This window comes from Equus caballus, chromosome 6 (assembly GCF_041296265.1).
Source record: "Equus caballus isolate H_3958 breed thoroughbred chromosome 6, TB-T2T, whole genome shotgun sequence".
Taxonomy (NCBI): Eukaryota; Metazoa; Chordata; class Mammalia; order Perissodactyla; family Equidae; genus Equus; species Equus caballus.
The window spans coordinates 88,539,192-88,558,929 of NC_091689.1; the positions used below are offsets into that span (position 1 = coordinate 88,539,192).

At 39.4% G+C, this 19,738-nt stretch overlaps 2 long non-coding RNA genes across 3 annotated transcripts; both read right to left on the reverse strand.

Annotated features, from left to right (window-relative positions):
• Window positions 1-2,364: 2,364 nt before the first annotated feature.
• LOC138924843 (uncharacterized) lies at window positions 2,365-8,263 on the reverse strand. 2 transcript variants are annotated; one of them, XR_011440156.1, is made up of 2 exons: window positions 8,127-8,263; window positions 2,365-2,556 (listed from the first exon to the last, which is right to left on the reverse strand). It is a non-coding gene; the product is annotated as an uncharacterized lncRNA (long non-coding RNA). The 2 variants fall into 2 exon arrangements; XR_011440155.1 differs by having other exon boundaries at window positions 7,978-8,262.
• A 727-nt stretch (window positions 8,264-8,990) lies between these two features.
• Window positions 8,991-17,316, reverse strand: LOC102148198 (uncharacterized). Its single transcript, XR_001381063.3, has 3 exons — window positions 16,969-17,316; window positions 16,535-16,618; window positions 8,991-10,001 (listed from the first exon to the last, which is right to left on the reverse strand). It is a non-coding gene; the product is annotated as an uncharacterized lncRNA (long non-coding RNA).
• Between the last annotated feature and the right edge of the window lie 2,422 nt (window positions 17,317-19,738).

Consider the following 19,738-nt stretch of genomic DNA (forward strand, 5'->3'; position numbering starts at 1 on the left):
AAAGTAATTCAACAAGTTTGGAGAAGAAACTCTAAAACTGAATACAAACAGAAACAAGGAAACTGAACTATACATCAAATGGATAATCATATAGAATAAAAAAAAGAACTTACCCAAGTAATGTTTGAACATAGTACCTTGACTAAATTTCTCAGTCTAAACACAACACAAGTCTAAACACAAGAAATCTTGAACTCTGCTTAAGGGGTTTATTGCTTCCCGGAACAGGGGTAGCAATTCTGAAACTATTTTGTGTACATTGTAGCATTGGCAAATAAGTAACCATTCTGACATTGTTGGGAGCCAGAGTGCTCACTTTTGGAGAGGGGAGGCACAGATCCGGAATGCAGGAAGGGAAGGAGAACCCTGTGGGCTGGATTGGTAAACACTCATGCTTTTTTCTTTCTTTCTTTTTAAAAAGTATTTCCTAGTTCTGTTTGCTGCAAGAGTGAGTACCCGTGAAGAGATCTGTTTCCCAAATCTTGGTTTCTAAAAATCATTCCCTTCTAAAAGGACCCAGGGCTGCTGCTTTTTTTTTTTTTTTTTTTGAGGAAGATTAGCCCTGAGCTAACTATTGCCAATCCTCCCCTCTTTGCTAAGGAAGACCGGCCCTGAGCTAACATCCACGCCCATCTTCCTCCACTTTACACGTGGGACGCCTACCACAGATTGGCTTTTGCCAAGCGGTGCCATGTCCGCACCCAGGATCCAGGCCAGTGAACCCCAGGCCACGGAGAAGCGGAACGTGCGCACTTATCCGCTGCGCCACCGGCCTGCCGAACCCAGGGCTTCTTGAAGTGTTGACTGTTTCTATGGCTAGGGCAGGGGAAACAACACGGGCCTGGGACGCTTGCTATGCCAGGAAGAAGAGAAGCCAGCAGATGGGCTTCCCCAGGCCAAACCTGGGATAATTTGAGCACCAAAGTGAGTAGTAGTGTTAATGGATTGTACCCCATTGAATAAAGAAGAATCCACGAGTTCATACTGACGCTGAAGACAAACAAGCACGAGCATGGCAGAGAGGGCTGGGAGAAGGATGGTTCTTTACAGTGGAACGCCCAGTAACAAATGAAGAAGGGATTATAAGAGTTAGAAAATCACCATTTATGCAATTACCATAGTAATAACTTATTTAGGGAAGCATCATCAGTGGATGCTGAAAGTTTGTTCTAGAAAATTTATTGGGGAACAGGGTATTTACATAGTCTCAAAGTATGTTCCCACAGTTATTTATTAAATGCAAAGAGAAAAACAGAGGACAAATCTAGCGGAAACTCCTTTAACCAAGTGGTCAAGGTCAACAGCATCATCACGAATGATACAAACTGACCTAAGGTGTCTCCTGATGTGATGGACTAAATTGCTTAGGTAGTGTTTCCGTCAAAAACGTATAATCCTAATTGACTCATGAGGAAGCCATGGGAACAAAACAACGGGCCTGCACTCTTCAAAAATGTCGCTGTCATGAAAGACAAAACAAGGCTGAGGAACCGTTCCAGATTAAAAGAGATTAAAGAGACATGATAAGTACATGAAATATATGATTCTGGGTTGGGAAAAAAAGATTTTTATGAAGCAGAATACTGGAAAAATTAGTGAAATTTGAGTACGGACTGTATAGTAGATAATAACATTGTCTAAATGCTAAATTTCCTGATTTTGATAATTGCTTTGTGTTCAGGTAAGAGAATGCCATTATTCTCAGGAGACATATGCAGAGGTACTTGGAAGAGAGGGTCATAATCTCTGAAACTAAGTCTCAAATGGTTCAGTAAAAACACAATAAAACAAAAACCTGTCGATTTCCATATGGACTATAATATCTTCCTGAAACTAGGAAATATACTTTAGAAATTTCTATGGAGTTTTTAGGCCTGATTCCACATTTTCCCATCAAATGGCTTTTCTTTAGCTCCTTCTTTAGTTTGTTATAGGGGTTGCTAGAAAGGTAAAGGGTAGTATATTGCATCTACTATGCTTTCTAGGCTAAAGGTGATGCGGTCCATGTCTTTAAGGAAGTGGGATATTTTCCAAGGTACTGACTTTTCCAAACTGCTATAGTCAGACTCATTTGATTTCAAGAAATAGACACTCGAGCTAAAGGTGATAATTGTAACAAAGGGGAGACATTTCCTGGCATGCTACAAATAGGAAACACACTGGAATTAAGTCTCAGAGACTAGAGCTGAAGAGTGGCTGCAGACTTCCGCAGAAATGTGTGGGCCTTCACTCCATGCTTGGCCTCAGTGTGATTAAGTGACACCACACTCTTTCCTGTGTCCAGGTGGCCAGCCTAGGGGTCAAGTGAGGAATGCGCTTTTATCAGTCGTGAGGCCCTTCCTGAAGGTAATAGAAAACCCAATCAGAGTTGTTTAAACATTTATTGTCTTGTATCACAATAGTCTGGAGCTATCACAATAGTCTGGAGCTAGGGTGTGTCCTCAGTGACCTCGTCAGGGACCCAGCCTCCTTCCATCTTTCTGTTCTGTCATCCTCAGCATGTTGGCTTTTCCTCTGAGGTTGGCTTCTTTCATGATTCCAAGCTGGCTGCCACAACTTCAGGGGTTGACAACACCGGGAGACACAAAATGAACTGTGCTTATCACGTGCTCCTTTTTGAGAGCAGGAAAAACTTTCCCAGAAAGCCTCTACTAGACTTCCCCCCCGCACCTCACTGGCAGACTGGCAAGGGAAAGGGCAATTGTCATGACTGACTTAGACAAATCACGATTCACCCTCATAGGTTGAGGAGGGGGTACTCAGCTGTCATAATGCATTTGGACACAGACACCTAAACACATTTTTACATTAGAATAGAAGAAAGGAGAAGAGCTACTGATGGTGGATACAGTGCCACACCCCCCGGCCCAATCAGTGATGGTGATGGTAGATAGTTCTATGGTCCAGTAAATAGTCCTTTAGGGAAAGAAAATCTGTGCACAAAACAAGTTCCGTTAGAAGAAGAGGTGAGCTGCCAGGCAATTATGGCAGCTCTAATATATTAATATTTGCCATATCTATTAACTAGTGATGAAAGTAATTATCTGATGGGTACATTATTTTATTTATTTCAAAATAACTTTTTATTAAATGGTACAAATATCTAATCCTTGTGAAAAATTTAAACCGTAGGCTAAGAAAATAATTGCAGCTGTAAAGAAGAATGAGGAGTCTCTTTATTTACTACAGTGGAGTGTCTTCAGGTCTACTGGTAGGTTAAAAAAGCAAGGAGGAATTTGAAGTTAAGAAAACAATTCCCTTTACAGTAACATCAAAAAGAATAAAATACTGAGGAATAAATTTAACAAAAGAAGTACAAAACTCATACTCTGAAAACTACAAAATACTGTTAAAAGAAACTAAAGAAGACATAAATAAACGGGAAGACATCCAGTATTCATGGATCGGAAGACTCAGTATTGCTGAAATGGCAAAACTTCCCCAGTTGACCTGCGAATACAACGTAATCTCCATCAAAATCCCAGGTGGCTTTTTTCCAGAAATTGACAATTCATATGGAAATGCAAGGGATCGAGAATAGCTAAACAATCTTGAAAAAGAAGAAAGTTGGAAGACTCACATTTCCTGAGTTCAAACTTACTACAAATTCACAGTAATTGAGACAGTGGGGTACTGGCATAAGGATAGACATATAGATCAATGGAATAAAATTGAGACTCCAGAAATAAATTATTACATTTATGGTCAACTGATTTTCTACAAGGGTGCCAACACAATTAAATTGAGCAAAGACTAGAATAATCTTCTCAACAAGTGGTGCTAGGACCACTGAATATTCATATGCAAAAGAATGAAGTTGGAACTCTACCTCATCCCAGACACAAAAATTAACTCACAACTATGAATCACAGACCTAAATGTTAAGAACTAAAACTATAAAACACTTAGAATAAAACATCAGAGTAAATGTTTATGACCTTGGGCTAGGCAAGGCCTTCTTAGACAAAATGCCAAAAGCACAGCAACAAAAGAACAAGTAGATAAATAAGACTTCATAAAAAAAAAACAAACCCAAACTTCTGTGCTTCGGACACCGTGAAGAAAATGAAGACAACAGAACGGGAGAGGATATTTGCAAGTCGTGTGTTGGTAAAGGACTTGTATCCAGAATACATAAAGAACTCATACAACAATAGAAAGACAAATAACCCAACTGATAAACAGATGAAGGATTCGAGCAGACATTTCTCCAAAGAAGATAAATAAATGGCCAATAAGCACATGAAAAGATGCTCCACATCATTAGCAATAGGGAAATGAAAATTAAAATTATAATGAGATCTCATTTCACTCACACCAAGACGGCTATAAACAAAAAGCTGGACAATAACAAGTGGTGGCAAGAATGTGGAATCCATATTGCTGTGGGAATGTAAAACGGTGCAGCTGCTTTGGAAAACAGTTTGGCAGTTCCTCTGAATGTTAAACATGGAGTTAGCATGTGACCCAGCAATTCCACCCAAGTAAAATGAAAACATACGTCTACACAATAATTTGTACACAAATGTTCACAGCAACATTATTCAGAATAGCCAAAAAGTGGAAAAACCCAAATGTTCATCAACTGATGAATGGATACATAACATGTGGTATACCCATATAATGGAATAAATTCATCAATAAAAAGGAATGAAGTACCAGTACGCACACTACATAGATGAACCTTGAAAACGTTACGGTACATAGAAAAGGCCAGCTGCAAGAGACCACATGTTGTATGTTTGATTTATATGAAATAGTCAGAATAGGCAAATCTCTAGAGACAGAAAGTGGATCAGTGGTTGCTTAGCGCTAGGGAGGATGGGGGACTGAAAAGGGTGACTAAGGCATGCAGGGTGTCTTTTGGGGGTAACTAAAATGTTCTAAAATTGTGATGATGGTTGCACAACTTTGTGAATACACTAAAAACCATTAAATCGTACACTTTAAATGAGTGAATTGAGTGCATAGTATGATACCATTTATTTTAAAAGGAAGAATGAAAATATATATTATATATAAATATATATAATTGCACATATATTTACAAAATGGAAGGAGAAACAATAAAAATGATGGGTATTTATATGGCAAGGGAGGGATCAGCACAGACAGGACAGGCGAAGAAGCTAGATTTTTCTCTAATAGCCCTCTTTTATAGACGACTTCAGAACCATTTAAATATTATATATAGTTAAAAAACAAAGTTAAATTTAAAAATGCAATCCCTAAAAGTTGAAATCAAAATTAAACAAATTAACCCAACTAAGTGTTGAGTTAGTGGCACAGTCACCCATGAGGAACCTTTCCAAGTGACTTAAAACCACAGTGATCGCCTGCACACTCCTACCCGAATATCGCCTAATGACAGAAAGAGGTACAAAATGCCCTCCCCCTCCAAACGACCACAAAACACCCAAAACGGTTTTCAGTAATCGTATTGTGGTGGTAGTGCCAAGACTGTTACTCTGAGCCTGTTGTTTGTACGTGGTGGGATAAAGCAAATGAGCCATTATGGTGGGTTTTAGGCATGGGGAAGGGAGATACACATGTCAGACTGATGGGGGTACTCGAGTTTGAATTGGACACATCAATATAAACTCATGTTGTGTTATATCTTTAAAACAACACATTTCCTAGCTCTGCCCACTGCAAAGGTCTGGAAACAATGAACCTCCCAGCAGCAATAAACACCCTTACCAGACTGTGGCCTCAAAAATACCATTTATCACTAAAAAGAACCAGGGTCCCTTGGAGTAATGGCTGATTCCATGTCTGGGGTAGGAAACATTGAAGATCAGTCTGGAACATCCTGTCATTAAGAAGGCAAGGAAGCTATCAAAGACTTAGAGGGTTGTGTTAAAGAACTGAGGAGCTACAAGGGGCCGGCTGGGTGGCGCAGTGGTTAAGTGCACACGTTCCACTTCGGCGGTCCTGGGTTCACTGTTTCGGATCCTGGGTGGCGACATGGCACTGCTTGGCAAGCCATGCTGTGGTAGGCGTCTCACATATAAAGTAGAGGAAGATGGGCACAGATGTTAGCTCAGGGCCAGTCTTTCTCATCAAAAAGAGGAGGATTGGAAGCAGATGTTAGCTCAGGGCTGATCTTCCTAAAAAAAAGAAAAGAACTGAGGAGCTAATCTGAAGAGATCCCCACTTGCTAAAGATTGGATACTTTGAGCATCAGTAAGGATGATAACTGAAATGGATTAAACACATCAAATATATTTAAATTCATGAGTTTATAATGATACTAAAAAAAACCTTTCATTGGCAATCTTTGATGGACGTGAGAGAACCAACACGTTATTTTGAAAATTGGTAAAAAAGAGAAAGGATTAAGCATGAATCCTGTCTTTCCTGTTGTATTTCAGGGAACTCAAATAGATGTTGGAAGAAAGTTCCTCTTCATAGAAGCGTTTCAGCAAATAAACAAGTGATAGAATTACAATAACACCATTTTGGAAACCCTAACAAACTAATGTCTCTAAGTAATGATAATCAATAGCTTCTAATAGCACAAAAAGAGAGACAACCAGAAATTAACCAGATTGCCAGCATTCCATGTTGGAGAGGATGTGGAGCACCTGGGATTCACATACATGGTTGCTGGAAATGTCAAATGCTACAACCACTTTGAAGAACTGTTTGACAATCTCTTTCTTTTGAAGTTAAACAATCATTTCCATGTCTAAATATTTACCCAGAAGAAATGAAAATGCCCACAAGATGATGTGAACAAGAATGTTCATAGCAGCCTTATTCATAATAGCCCCAAACTGGAAACTACCCTAATATCCACAGAGAGGAGAATGAACAAATTATGGTACATCCATATATGGAACACCACTCAGCGATAAAAAAGGATGAACTGGTGTACTAATACATGCAACACAGATAAATTGAAAAATTATGTTAATTTAAGGAAAGTACACACAAAAGAGTACACACTGTACGATTCCATTTATATGAAGTCAAAGAATAGGCAGAACTCTCCATAGTGAGGGGAGTGAGAAGGTGGTTGGCTCCGTAGGTGGAGTGGAACTGACTAAAGACTCATGAGAGGACTTTCTGGGGTGATAGAAATATTCTACATCTTGTTTTGGGAGAACGCTACATGGCTCTACACAATTGTTGAAACTATTTGAACTGAACTGTTGAGATTTGTGCATTTTGGGGCCAGCCCCAGTGGCGTAGTGGTTAAGTTTGTGTCCTTTGCTTTGGGGGGCTGGGTTTCGTGGGTTCAGATCCTGGGCACAGACCTACACACTGATCATCAAGCCACACTGTTGCAGCATCCCGCATACAAAATAGAGGAAGGCTGGCACAGATGTGAGCTCAGGGACAATCTCCCTCACCAAAAAAAAAAAAAAAAAAGAAAAAAAGATTTTACTTTATCTTAATTATAACCCCATTAAAAAGAAAGACAACCAGATTTTATGTGCCTCCTGATGGGTGTACACAACACTCATCTATAAAATAGTCTTGCCCAAAACATTGTACCCGAATCATCTGATCAAACTTCTAGATCTAAGTATCAATTTATAGGAAATAGAGGAAACAAAGAAACTTGTTTAGGGGGCTGGCCCTGTGGCCGAGTGGTTAGGTTCCTGCGCTCTGCTTCTGTGGCCCAGGGTTTCGCCGGTTCAGATCCAGGGCGCGGACATGGCACCGCTCACCAGGCCATGCTGAGGCGGCATCCCACATGCCACAATCAGAAGGACCCACAACTAAAAATACACGACTATGTACTGGGGGGCTTTGGAGAGAAAAAGGAAAAATAAAATCTTAAAAAAAACAAAACAAAAGAAACTTGTTTAACGATATCTTGGGGATGTGATCAGCAAAACCCGGACCGTGGGGAGCTTTATGGCAGCACTGGCCTTAGACCCAGGCAAGGGGCCCTGCTCTGGCCCTCTGCTAGCTGTGCCCTCCAGATGGGCTGAGAAGTCCATGGGACCAAGGGGACATGCCCACCTAGAGTTGACGCCTCCCCTTCCAGACCATGCTCTGGCTCCGTAGAACCTGAACTTCCCAGTCTATACGCCCCACGCCTACTTTCAGAGCCTGCATGGGCCTGGTCTTTGGTTCATCCTTCCAAGGCGGGACTGTGCCTCCAGCGGTACCTGTTTGCACAGGGTGTAGATTGAACTTGGACTTGTGGGCTGGGGTGTCCTTGAGAAGGGTATGGAGCCAGAGGTGGGAAGAGAATGGGACAGCCTGTGGGCCAAGTGCCAGCTCCCCGGTGAAGCACAATCCAGTGAGGAATTCTAAGAAGTCTGAGAATTCTAAATTCTAACTTGGCTTTCCAGGTCGTTAAGAGGGTTTATTTGTCAAGGTAGGAGTGTAGAACGTACAGAACTGTTAGCTGGAGCTGAGGCATTTAAATAGTTAGATATATGGTATTTGGGGCTCCATTTGCACTATGGTCCCAGGTCTGTAAATATTAGGGTCAGGCCTACTCTCAAAACTCCTCTTTAGCTCAAACAACACAGTTACTTCCCCAAATAAATTGCAGGGGGGAAAAAGAGGGAGAGAGAGAGAGAGAATCTATACATTAGGAAATACACAGACGAATGGTAATGTATGGACCTCGATCTAACTACAAAACAATGTATAAGACAAAAATGTGAACACTGATCAGATATAATTGATTTTATGAAGGAATTGTTAGAAGTTTTTTAGGTATGATGATATTGAGATTATGTTTTAAAAGCATCCTTATCTTTTAGAGGTACACAAACTATCTACAGATAAGCTGTCTTAGATTTGCCTCAAAAACTGGGGTGGGACCATAGATGAAACAAGACTGGGCATGCATTGTAGCTGAGTGGGGTACACAGTAGTTCATACCATTTTCTCACTTTTTCACAAGCTTGAAACTCATCTGAAATCCCACCAGAGATTTCCATTACTAACATTTTGTTAAACATTACTTCTATGTGTACTTACACGTAATTTATATAAACAGGATCACATTTCTCACGATGTTTTGTAACAAGCTATTTTTTGCTCAAAATTACATTTAGTCTCTTATTTATAAGCCTTTAAGTTGTTTCCAATTTTTAACAACTACTGTAATGAACATTGTTGCACATGCGTCTTTTCTGATTTGTCTGATTATCACCTTTGGACACATTCCTAGAAGCATCACTGTTGATTCAAAGGTTTGCATCTTTCACATTTTGATACATGTTGCCACACTGCACTTGGAACGGCCTAACTGATTTATACTCTGACAGTACCCTATCTCCTATCTCTGCCAACACCAACCTTTGTAGTTTTGCTAATCCAATGAAAACATATCTCATTGTTGCCATTATTTGTATTTCTTCACTAACAAGAACAAAAGTATTTCCACATGCTCAGCCATTTGTAGCGTGCTATTTGCTTGTTCATGTTCCTCGCCAGGTTTGTCTGTTAGGGTGCTGGACCTTTTTAGTGAGATGTTAGAGCTCTTTGTATAGTAAGGACATACAGTTTTTGTGATATATGTTGCAAATATGTTCTCGGGTTCCTGCTTCAACATCAATTACAGGGGTGTGTGTGTGTTGGGGGGGGGGCAGGTTGTGTTTGTTTGTTTTTTTCTCCTTGTGATAATTTTTAAGCCAGCCCTGGTGGTCTTGTGGTTAAGATCTGGCGCTCTCACCGCCGAGGCCCTGGTCACTGCCCAGTCAGGGGACCACACCACCTGACTGTCGGTTGTCATGCTGTGGTGGCTGCTTGTTGCTGTGATGCTGAAAGCTATGCCATCGGGATTTCAAATACCAGCGGGTCACCCATGGTGGACAGGTTTCAGTAGAGTTTCCAGACTAAGACAGACTAGGAAGAAGGTCCTGGCCACTCGCTTCTGAAAAAAACTGGCCATGAAAACCCTATGAATAGCAGCAGAGCATTGTCTGATGTAACACCAGAAGGTGAGAGGATGGCGCAGAAAGACCGGGCAGGGTTCCGCTCTGCTGTCCACAGGGTCACTAGGAGTCAGAATTAACTCGATGGCACTAAAAAAAAAAAATGTAATTTTTAATTTTATGTAGTTTAGCCTAAATTTTAATAGTTTCAAGCTTTGAAGTCATGTTCACCACAAGACTATGAAACTATTCACTCCAATATTCATTTATTCTTACAGCTTATCTTTTATTATAATGTTGTTGTAAAAATGTAAACATCATACTTGACATAAAATTGAATATTTCTTGTACTTTTAAACCCAAAGATAAACACAATACTTTATAGATATTTTACATATAGTAGATACTTTATATATTATATACATATATAATACATACATACTTTTTGCTTCTTTAAAACTTCACACATCTTGGGCATCCTCTTTTTCAATATACATACATCTACCTCATTCTTTTTAACAGCTGCGTGGTAATGAATTGTATGGATAGTTTTCTCAGTCTTTTTTCCATTATTGTCCCCCTAAGAAGCCTTTCTAGACATTCTTTTCTTAATCATCCTCCCCATGAAATTTCAATACTACATACAAACTATGTATCTGTTTGTGTACTTATGCATATTTGTCCTTTATACATAAAAATAAGTTTTTTTCTGTCCCCCCAAGACCCAATTGTCACCTCCTTGGTTATGAAATTGGCCCTTTGAGAACGCATGGTACCAACACTCCATACTTCAGTTACTCCACATGCGTATATTCCATATTTCAATGTTACGTTATCCATATTTATCTTTATATGGTATATTTTGTTTCTATAGGATAAATTTCTAAAACTGAAATGCTGTGTCAAAAGATATATTTAAAAATTTAACAGATATTGCTAAAGAGTGTACCAATTATACACCAACCAATATATATTGAGAATCTGGCTTCGATTTTTATATTTAAGTCATAAATCCATTTGGAATTTATTCTGGAATGATGAATAAGGTAAAGACCTATCTATTTTTCTCCTTCAAATCTAGCTCATTGTCCTTAAATACTTTATTTACTTAACCTTTTCTTGACTTACCAGATATTAAATATGGCAAATACTCCTACATATACTCACACTTTGAATTCTGTTCCATGACTGCTTATTCCTACTCCATTACCACCCTACGTTTATTATTCTTGCTCTCTATTTTGATATTTACTATCTGATTATACAATTCTTTTTTTATGAATTCTCTCCCTATTTTCTTGTATTTTAATGTTTTTTCTCAGTGAATTTTGGAGTACTTTTTCTTAGTTCCAAAACAAGCAAACAACAACAACAAAAGCTCTTAAAATACCATTGGGATTAAGGTTTGGATTGCACTCAATTTACGGATTAATTTAGTGAGAACTGTAGACTACATTATTGAGTACATCGTAGAGTAACAGATTTAAACAACGCACAGAAGAAACAAATAATGTTGATTTAATGATGTATTAGGATGTTCTGAATAGTAAACGACAAAAACCCAGATAAAACCCAAGATTAGCATAAAAGAGAGTTTACTGGCTCCTTTAACCGGAAAGCCCAGTGGTAAAGCTGGTCTTTAGGCGTGTCTGGATTCCTGGGATCAAGTGCTGTCATCAGGACTTAGGTTCTGTCTTCCAGGTTGGCTTCTTTAGCCTCCATTTTAGACAAGCCTCCATGTGGCAGCAAAGGTGGCCTGTCTCCTCTGTGCTTATACGGTCTATAGCACCTGCAACACCAGGGGGAGAGCATCTTTTTCCTTATAGTGCCCGCAAAAGTACCAAGGATGGTTGTCATCCGCCAGATCTGGATCAAGTGTAGGAGTGGGGCGTTGGGAATCAGCTCCACTTGAACCACACAAGCTACAGTTGGGGAGGGGAGGTTTCCTCAAAGGAAGGGATGTGGAGTAACCAAAAATGCAGGAGTTGTGTAGTACACTATGCATTTACTTATAAAACAAGAATTTTAAAGAATTAAGAACAATTAAGAAATATCACTAAGTTGAAGTTCTAATACTATTTTTCAACATATCAAAAGTTACTTTGGGGCCATAAAGGTGAAAAGAAACCAAGTAACCGAGTAGGAAAATATGTTGAGAAAGTAAACAAATATTATCTTTGCTGTTGGATAATATTTGTGAGAATTACAATTCTGATTCTTGACAAATGACTCTTCTCTCCTTTCTTGATCTTATTATTGTTTAAATTCTCCAAAATCTTGCTTCATAAATTTATCCTTTTTCGCAACTCAATCTTCTCCTTCTGTTTTTTCCCCTGCCCCTAAGGAACTCCATCCCTACCTCCCTAAACAAATCAAAAGCCTCTTAATTCTACTGGCCTTTTAAGCTCCTCTCCTCATATTCACTGGTCAATTAAAAGCAATTGGTTAGTTGACAGTCATCAATGATTTCCTTAATCACCAAATCCAGTGGCCTTAGAGGCTCCTTCTTGACGGCCTGCTGTCTCTGCAGTATTTGACAGTACAGGCTGACCTTTCTTTCTTGAAACACAGGCTCTGAGTTCCTATGACATTCACTCTCCGGATGCTTCTCCTAGCTTTCTAATGACTTCTTCCCTGTTTACTTTGTTGGTTCTTCTTCCTTACCTTCTTGACATGTCGGGGAGTCTCAAAGTTCTGGCTTCAAACTGTTTCTCCATTCACTATCTTGGCAGTGGCAAACACTTCCCTGCTTTCAAAGGAAAGGTATGCACCTTCTGTTGAGCTGCTTCTGCTCACTTCCAAAAGCTGCATGATCCAATCTTAACTATCCATTATCAAGCTTAACTTCTAAAAAAAATTTGTCTCTTCTGAATCCCATGGTGCCTTCTTTTTTTTTTAAAATGCCACTACTTTCAAACTTGGATTAGTTATTTATGTTTAAGACTTGTCTTACCTTCTGGCCTATAAGCTTCTTTAAGAACATTTTCTAATTCAACTCCGCATCTCCTATACCATGGAGCAGCGTCTTGTGTTAGTTCATTTGTTTATTCAACATACATTATGCACCTACTATGACTGTGCTAGGTGCTGGATAAATGGTGAAGAAACATATGTGGTTCATGCCCTCATAGGATTTATAGTCTCATGAGATCATATATACTGTGATATATGTTTAATAAAACTCCGAGAATGAATCTTACATCTTTTAACTCCTCTTTCATCTTCTCTCCCCAGACTCCTGTCCTACAATTCCTGCACTTTCCCCCTGACAGTCCCACGATTTCTCAAACTCAACAGCTGAATCTGATTCATGTGCTGTGGACACCTATGATTGAGAAGTTTGTCCTGTGTTCAAAAACCTCACAGTCAAGGGCCTTCTCTCTCGAAATCTTCGGTTGATTTTAGTATTTGTATTAAGGTTACCATCTCCTCCTCATTAGCCAGCAGAAATCTTGGTATTCTCTTTGATTTCTTCTTCTTTCTTCATATTTAATTCTTTTCATTCAAACACTGATTCTTGCTTAGGCCTTTTTATCTATAGCAGAGGTTGAAAATTAGTGACCCATGCCTTGTATCTAGCCAGCAGAGATGTTTTGTTTGTTCTGTATAATATTCTTAAAGATATGGTGTTCTTGTTTCTCTTGAAAACCCAGAAAATCTGGCAACACTGGGTCCTCATTCCTGTAAGAATTGGCTGCAGTTTTAGATGGGACATCTAAACTACCACTCTAATCTCTACCACTCCTTATTTTTCTTACATCAGTCCATTCCTCATTTATGAAACCTTCTTGATCCTCAAATTAGGTGTTTGAGTTTGTCATCTCTGGCCTCCGTGAGCACAGAACGTTAGTAATGGAGGAGATACTAAGAGGTCGTCTTGTCTAACAGTCTCCTCTCTCCCCCACTCCCTCCCCTCTGAGAGATGGAGAAACGGAGCTCCAAAGAACTTACATCACTTGACCAACTTCGTATAGCTAACGTGTAACAGGATGCTATCATATGCCATTAGACCTCTTCCTCACCTTGGTGGGTAAGTCCCTAATCTAGACCCAGTGTCCCCTAAATTCCCCAGCTGAGCCCTCACATAGAATTTTCAGGTTCAAGGTCTCTGTGCTTAAAACTCTTGCTTTATCAGGCCCTGAGCCCTGAGACCTTTATCAGGGAAATTATGCCCTAAATTAGGCCACTTCCCTGTGCGGTTCTTGAAGATTATGATTCTTAAAAATCTGTCCCCAGTCTTTCTGGCTTTATTCTCTAGTGCTTACCTGCAAATGTTTCATAATCCCAGATGTTTATGTGTGTATGTCTGAGAGAGATATCCAAAACGTACCCTATGCTTTCCAACCTTTTTGATTCTGTTTAATGCTATTTTCTCCATTATCCTTCCCCAATGTCTGCCTGATGTAATTTTTTCCATCCTTTAAAGTCTACTTGAATGCTATCTCTTCCACAAAGTATAGTAGTTAAGAAGGTGGTTTGTGGGCCAGCCCTGGTGGCCTAGTGGTTAAATTCGGCATGCTTTGCTTTGGCGGCCCAGGCTCGATCCCCAGGTGTGGACCTACACCACTTGTCTGTCAGTGGCCATGCTGTGGTGGTGGCTCACATACAAAAAGAGGAAGACTGGCAACATTAGCTCAGGGTGAATCTTCCTCAGAAAAAAAAAAAAAAAAAAAAAAGGAAGGTGGTTTGCAAGGGACAGACTTGGTTTGAAATTCTGTCTCTGTCCTTTACCAGCCATGTGACCTTGGACAATTTAATCTCCCTAAGCCTCAGTTTCCTCATCTGTAAAAGGGGAATAATATCCTCTCTTACAAACGGATTGACCATGATCCCACTGGTTGAAAGTATTTTCATGTAATGTGGGAATCCCATCTCACTGTTTTGCCTCAAATACAGTCTTGATTTATAGTTATTCATATTAGCTATTCACCATACTAATTATTCAGCTTACTAGTTATTCATCATATATTATAAATATGCTATTATATATTATAGGTATTTTTCACAATAGATGAGGGCAGGGACTTTGTCTTACATGTGTTTATATTTCTCATAGTACTTAATAAGAGTTTGTAATTACTGAGTTAATGAATGAGTATAACCTGAGATATTCCTAAATTCCATAAAAATAGAATAAACACAATGGTAACAGCTGAATCTCATATTATTCCCTTATGAAGATCCTGGGAGAAATTTTTCTCAGGCTTCTATACCAAAACTATACTTCTCTTAAGCAACTTAAAAAAAATCTCATAGAACATGTGAAACTTATAACTGTTTTCCCTTTGCTTTACTTGCTGGGAACCTCAGAGCCTAATTTGTGGTGGCACCCTTCTAGCAATTACACAGGACCTTTCGGCATGAATTTTTGGGTGTTAATATACTTCTGCCTTTATTTTGTTCTCCAATTGCCTTTTGCCTCTGTTTTCTCTTCCAATCATTTTCTCCCACTATAGTGTATATCTCTTTCTGAGCACACGCAATCTTTTGTGAGAGAGGTTGGGCATCGATAAAACATATGCATTTATAAAATACGCTTTTAAAAATATTTCTTAAAGCTTGTTAAAGCATCTCATTTCTTTTGATCTGACACTTCACAGAGCCATTGTCTACTTCAAGGCTGTCGGGACAGCACTTCCCCAACTTCCTACCCCACTTATAAACTTATTCTCTTCTTTAAAAGAGCAACATTTTATCTGTCCTTACAAAATATATTTATCCTGTAGAGTACAGATAAGCAAAAAGCAGGATAGCTAAAAAACAAAACAAAAAAAACCCTGCTGTAAGAACCTACATACTGCTGCTTTCATAACTCACTTTTCTCTTTTTACAATGTATTGTACACATCCTTCCTTATCACTAAATAGTCTTCTACATCATCCTTTTTAATTGTTCAAAGCATCCCACTGATTGTGTATCAAAGTAGTCAAGCAGACTGCAACTCCACATTCCCTTCCTAGAAAATCCGAGGATCCTCTTACTTAAACTAATGAGTGTTATCTGCAACCATGTTATCTATGTCTAAGAAATACGAGTGTAATATATACTTAACCTATCTTTCATTGGTGGACAAGCCGAAATGAACTCCACCCAGCTTAATACATATGTGCAGTTTTGATTACCTTCTTTTGAGAACTTCCTAGAAGTATACTTGCTTAGTCAAAGTATACACACATTTTCAGGGTTTTGATACTTAAAATGCTCACTGGAGGGGGAGATGTACCCGTTTCCTTTCCCACCTGCAATGTCTGTTTCGGTGAACCCTTGCCCAGTATGCATATTAGTTCTTTTTAATCTTTCCCAACTTAATAGACATTTAATATGCCATTTATATTTGTTACTAATGTGGCTGAACATCCTATTTATTGTCCATTTGTATATATATATATTTGTTACTATTTTGCCAATTGGTAACAGTTTTTAAATTATTAACATCCATATTCACCTTGACATCCTCTTCCCCAGTTTTGCCTCCTATCTAAGCCAATTTATGTACCTGATCTATGGATCTCATCTCTCCCTATTTCTTTAGGGATTCATTCACTTATCCTCTTTCTAGGCCATATCTATAGCCTCTGACTCCCAGTTTTTTCTCTTGTACTAATAAACATCACTATGTATATTCTCATTAGGAAAAACCCCAGCTTTTTTCTTTCACTTGCCATTCTCCTCTGGCTACTGACCTTTTTTTTCTCCTTTACAGCCAAACTTCTTAAAAGAATTGTCTTCACATGCTGCGTCCACTTCATCTCTGTCTCTTCAACTCACTACAAACAGATTTACATTAAGGTCTTCGATCCCTTCTTTGTTGCCAAGATTTTAATAGCAGAATTATATCATATATAGATATATGTATGATATATGTATGTGTGTACATATATATACACACATGTGAAAAAGGCAGGATACAAAACGGTTTTCCCAAATAAACTCAACTATGTAAATAATATTTATGCAGAGAAAAAAACTGACAGGTAACACATGAAAATTTTAAGTTACTTCTGGGTAGTTGTATGACTGTTAAGTTCTTCTTTTGAAAACTTTCCACGATTTTAAAAGAATAATTTACTTTGATATTAGAACACACTACAATGTAAACTAGAAATTCTCAACTTACATTTTCTAAAAGTAGGCAGAAAGCTAGAGAAGTGACAGGAGCTACTCTGGGCCACATTTCATCTCGTCGGAATGCTCAAAGACGAACCAGACAGCATGACCCAGATCCCCCGGGCAGGCGCTCCTGCGGGGCACAACTGGATAACCTCCTGACAGGAGAATCTGCTCTTTAAAAGGGCCCTCTTGCCCGCTTCGCTCATCCCAAACGACCTCTGAGCATCTCAGCCTCTCCAGCTAACCACTCCAACCCGCGGATAACTGTCAACCGCCTCCGGTTGCCCTGGTAACAGCCAGCGGACGCCCAACCCCGCTTCCGTAACTCTTCCCAGAATGCAGCGCGTCTTATCCCACTCACTTCCGGGTTCGGAGGGCTGACTCCTCCCGGAAGTAAATGCCTGTCTGTCGCCCGGCGGTTCCTAGGGGAATTCCTGGGCTGAGTGTAGTGCATTCCTGCGGAGGGCGGCGGTGGCTATTCTCTTCTTTCCCAGCAGTCACGATGACTGGAAAGCTCAGGGAAGGCTGTAATCTCACCGAATTTTTGTTGGTCCTCGATAAATGGATTAGACGTTAGTTATTAAAAAGCTGAAAGGTGGAAAGCACTTTAAAATTATATGCAACTTCATTTGTTGCTGTGATATATTTAAATAACTTCAAATTACTTCCTATAAAAAAGCGATTATTTTTGCTTCAGAAAATGAAGGCAAATACAAAACAAAAAACTAAAATCCCACTCACCAGAAACAACCAATGTGTACACTTTGGAGCAGTCTTCCAGACCCTTTCTATGCATATAATAAATTAAATGTTAAAATGGAGTCACGTTGTATATGCTGTTTTGTAACTTACAAAAACTTTCATGAACATATTTCATTAAAAAAAGACACTTTAACAACATGGTTGCATGTATTCCCTTGTACCTTTTGTTGAACATTTAAACAGTTTCTATCCTTCTTGCTCTTAATTAGTGCTGCAATGGAGAAATGGAAATCCTTATAAGCTGAATCTTTCTCTATGCTCTCATTTCTTTGTGGTAATTATTTTTCTCTTTTTAACTTAGTTATTTATATTTGCACTTCCCTATCTCTTCCTAATGACTTCCCATTCCACCCCATGTCTTTATACTGTAAGTGGATGAAGTTACACATATGGCATCTGAAGCCTACACAATTTTTTAAAGTTTATTTTTCTGATTACAAAGGTAATACATGCTTATTGTAGAACTTATTAGGAGAGTTTAGAAGAATATAACAAAAATATTCCAATACCTAGACAACTGTTGATCATATTTTGGCATAAATTTATTCCAGCTTTCTCTGTCTGTTGCCTTCAGAATGAATATTGAAAACATATTTGCTAATTTGGAAGGGAAAAAGGGCAGCTATTAATTTGCATTGCTTTACTTATTCATGTAGCTCAATAATATTTCAAATAGTATTTCAAATGTTTATAGGCTATGGTCCATTTCAGTCCCTATCCTCCCTATCTAGCTTTCCCTGAGTATTCCAGACTAATAACACTAACTTGCAATGGTATAGTTTCCATATATGTATGTTTAGTTCCCTAACTAGATTGAAAGCAGGTTGTGTGATCCTGGATAAATTATTCAGTTTTGCTGAGCCACTTTCCTTATCTGCAAAATAGTGATAATAATACTTATTTTGCAGGATTGCGGTAGGGATTAGAAATAACATATCCAAGGTAAGCTCAATAAAAAATGGCTTTTTTTTTTTAAACTTGTAGCTGTAGCAGTCTAGGTATATAGGAGGTATTCATATTTTTATAACATTTCAAATGAGTGAATAATCCTAGCATCCCCCGCAATTTAGATATTTATTGAGCATCTGTGATACATAAGGCACTCTTCATAATCTTCTAGGCCTCCTGAGTCTATATTATTTAGATATGTTTCTCACATACGTAAACCATATGCTCCTCTTCGACCTCAGCAATTCTCTTATTATTCTGTTACTGCCACCATGCCTGGCCCATCACAGTAGGTGTTGAATAAATGTGTGAGCTGAACTGAGTAATTTAGAGGGAAAAAGGAAACACAAATTACTTAAAACCTGCCAGGCTGTGATGAAAGCCATAACAGGTACAAAGTTCTTTGTACCATGGGAGATCAGGAGAGATTAATTTTGGTTAAGGTATCTGGGGATGACCTGTGGAGGTCCTGTGATCAAAACCTAGATCATAAGGACTGAGAAAGGGGGCTTAAAGATGGAAGTATGAGTTAAGGCTTGGAGGTAGAGGTAAACAGGTTGTGTTTTAAAAAGAGAGTTATCAGAGTTATTTTGGGTGGCAAGAGGGTAGGGTGGGCGAATGGGCCCGGAGGCGGCAAAAAAAAGGTAATTCGATCCTGTATTTTGAAGATTTTGATGTGACCAGTCATTATAATTGTAGCTTTCAAACGTTTCTGGAAGACACTGCTTTCAGTATTTCTTGGGGCGTCAGGAAAGAGGTGGGCCAGACTGCTGATGGAAAAGGCAGGGAATGGGAGGATGGCAGAGACCTTCAGAGGGAGAAGGGGACGTAGTGGCCCGTATTGGCCAGGAGGTGAGGATGGAGTGTCTACGAGGAGGCGGGGCTGCGGAACGACGCTTATGCGGAACGGACAACCACGCAGAGGTGCAGCGGCCAAGCCCACAGTATCTCGGGGGCAGCGGGCGAGGGCGAGTCTCAGCTCCGCCGGCCTGCACCCGGCCCGGAGCAACTGCCCTGACCCTCTGGCCCCGCCCCGCCCCGCCCCTCTAGCCCTGCCCCGCCCCTCT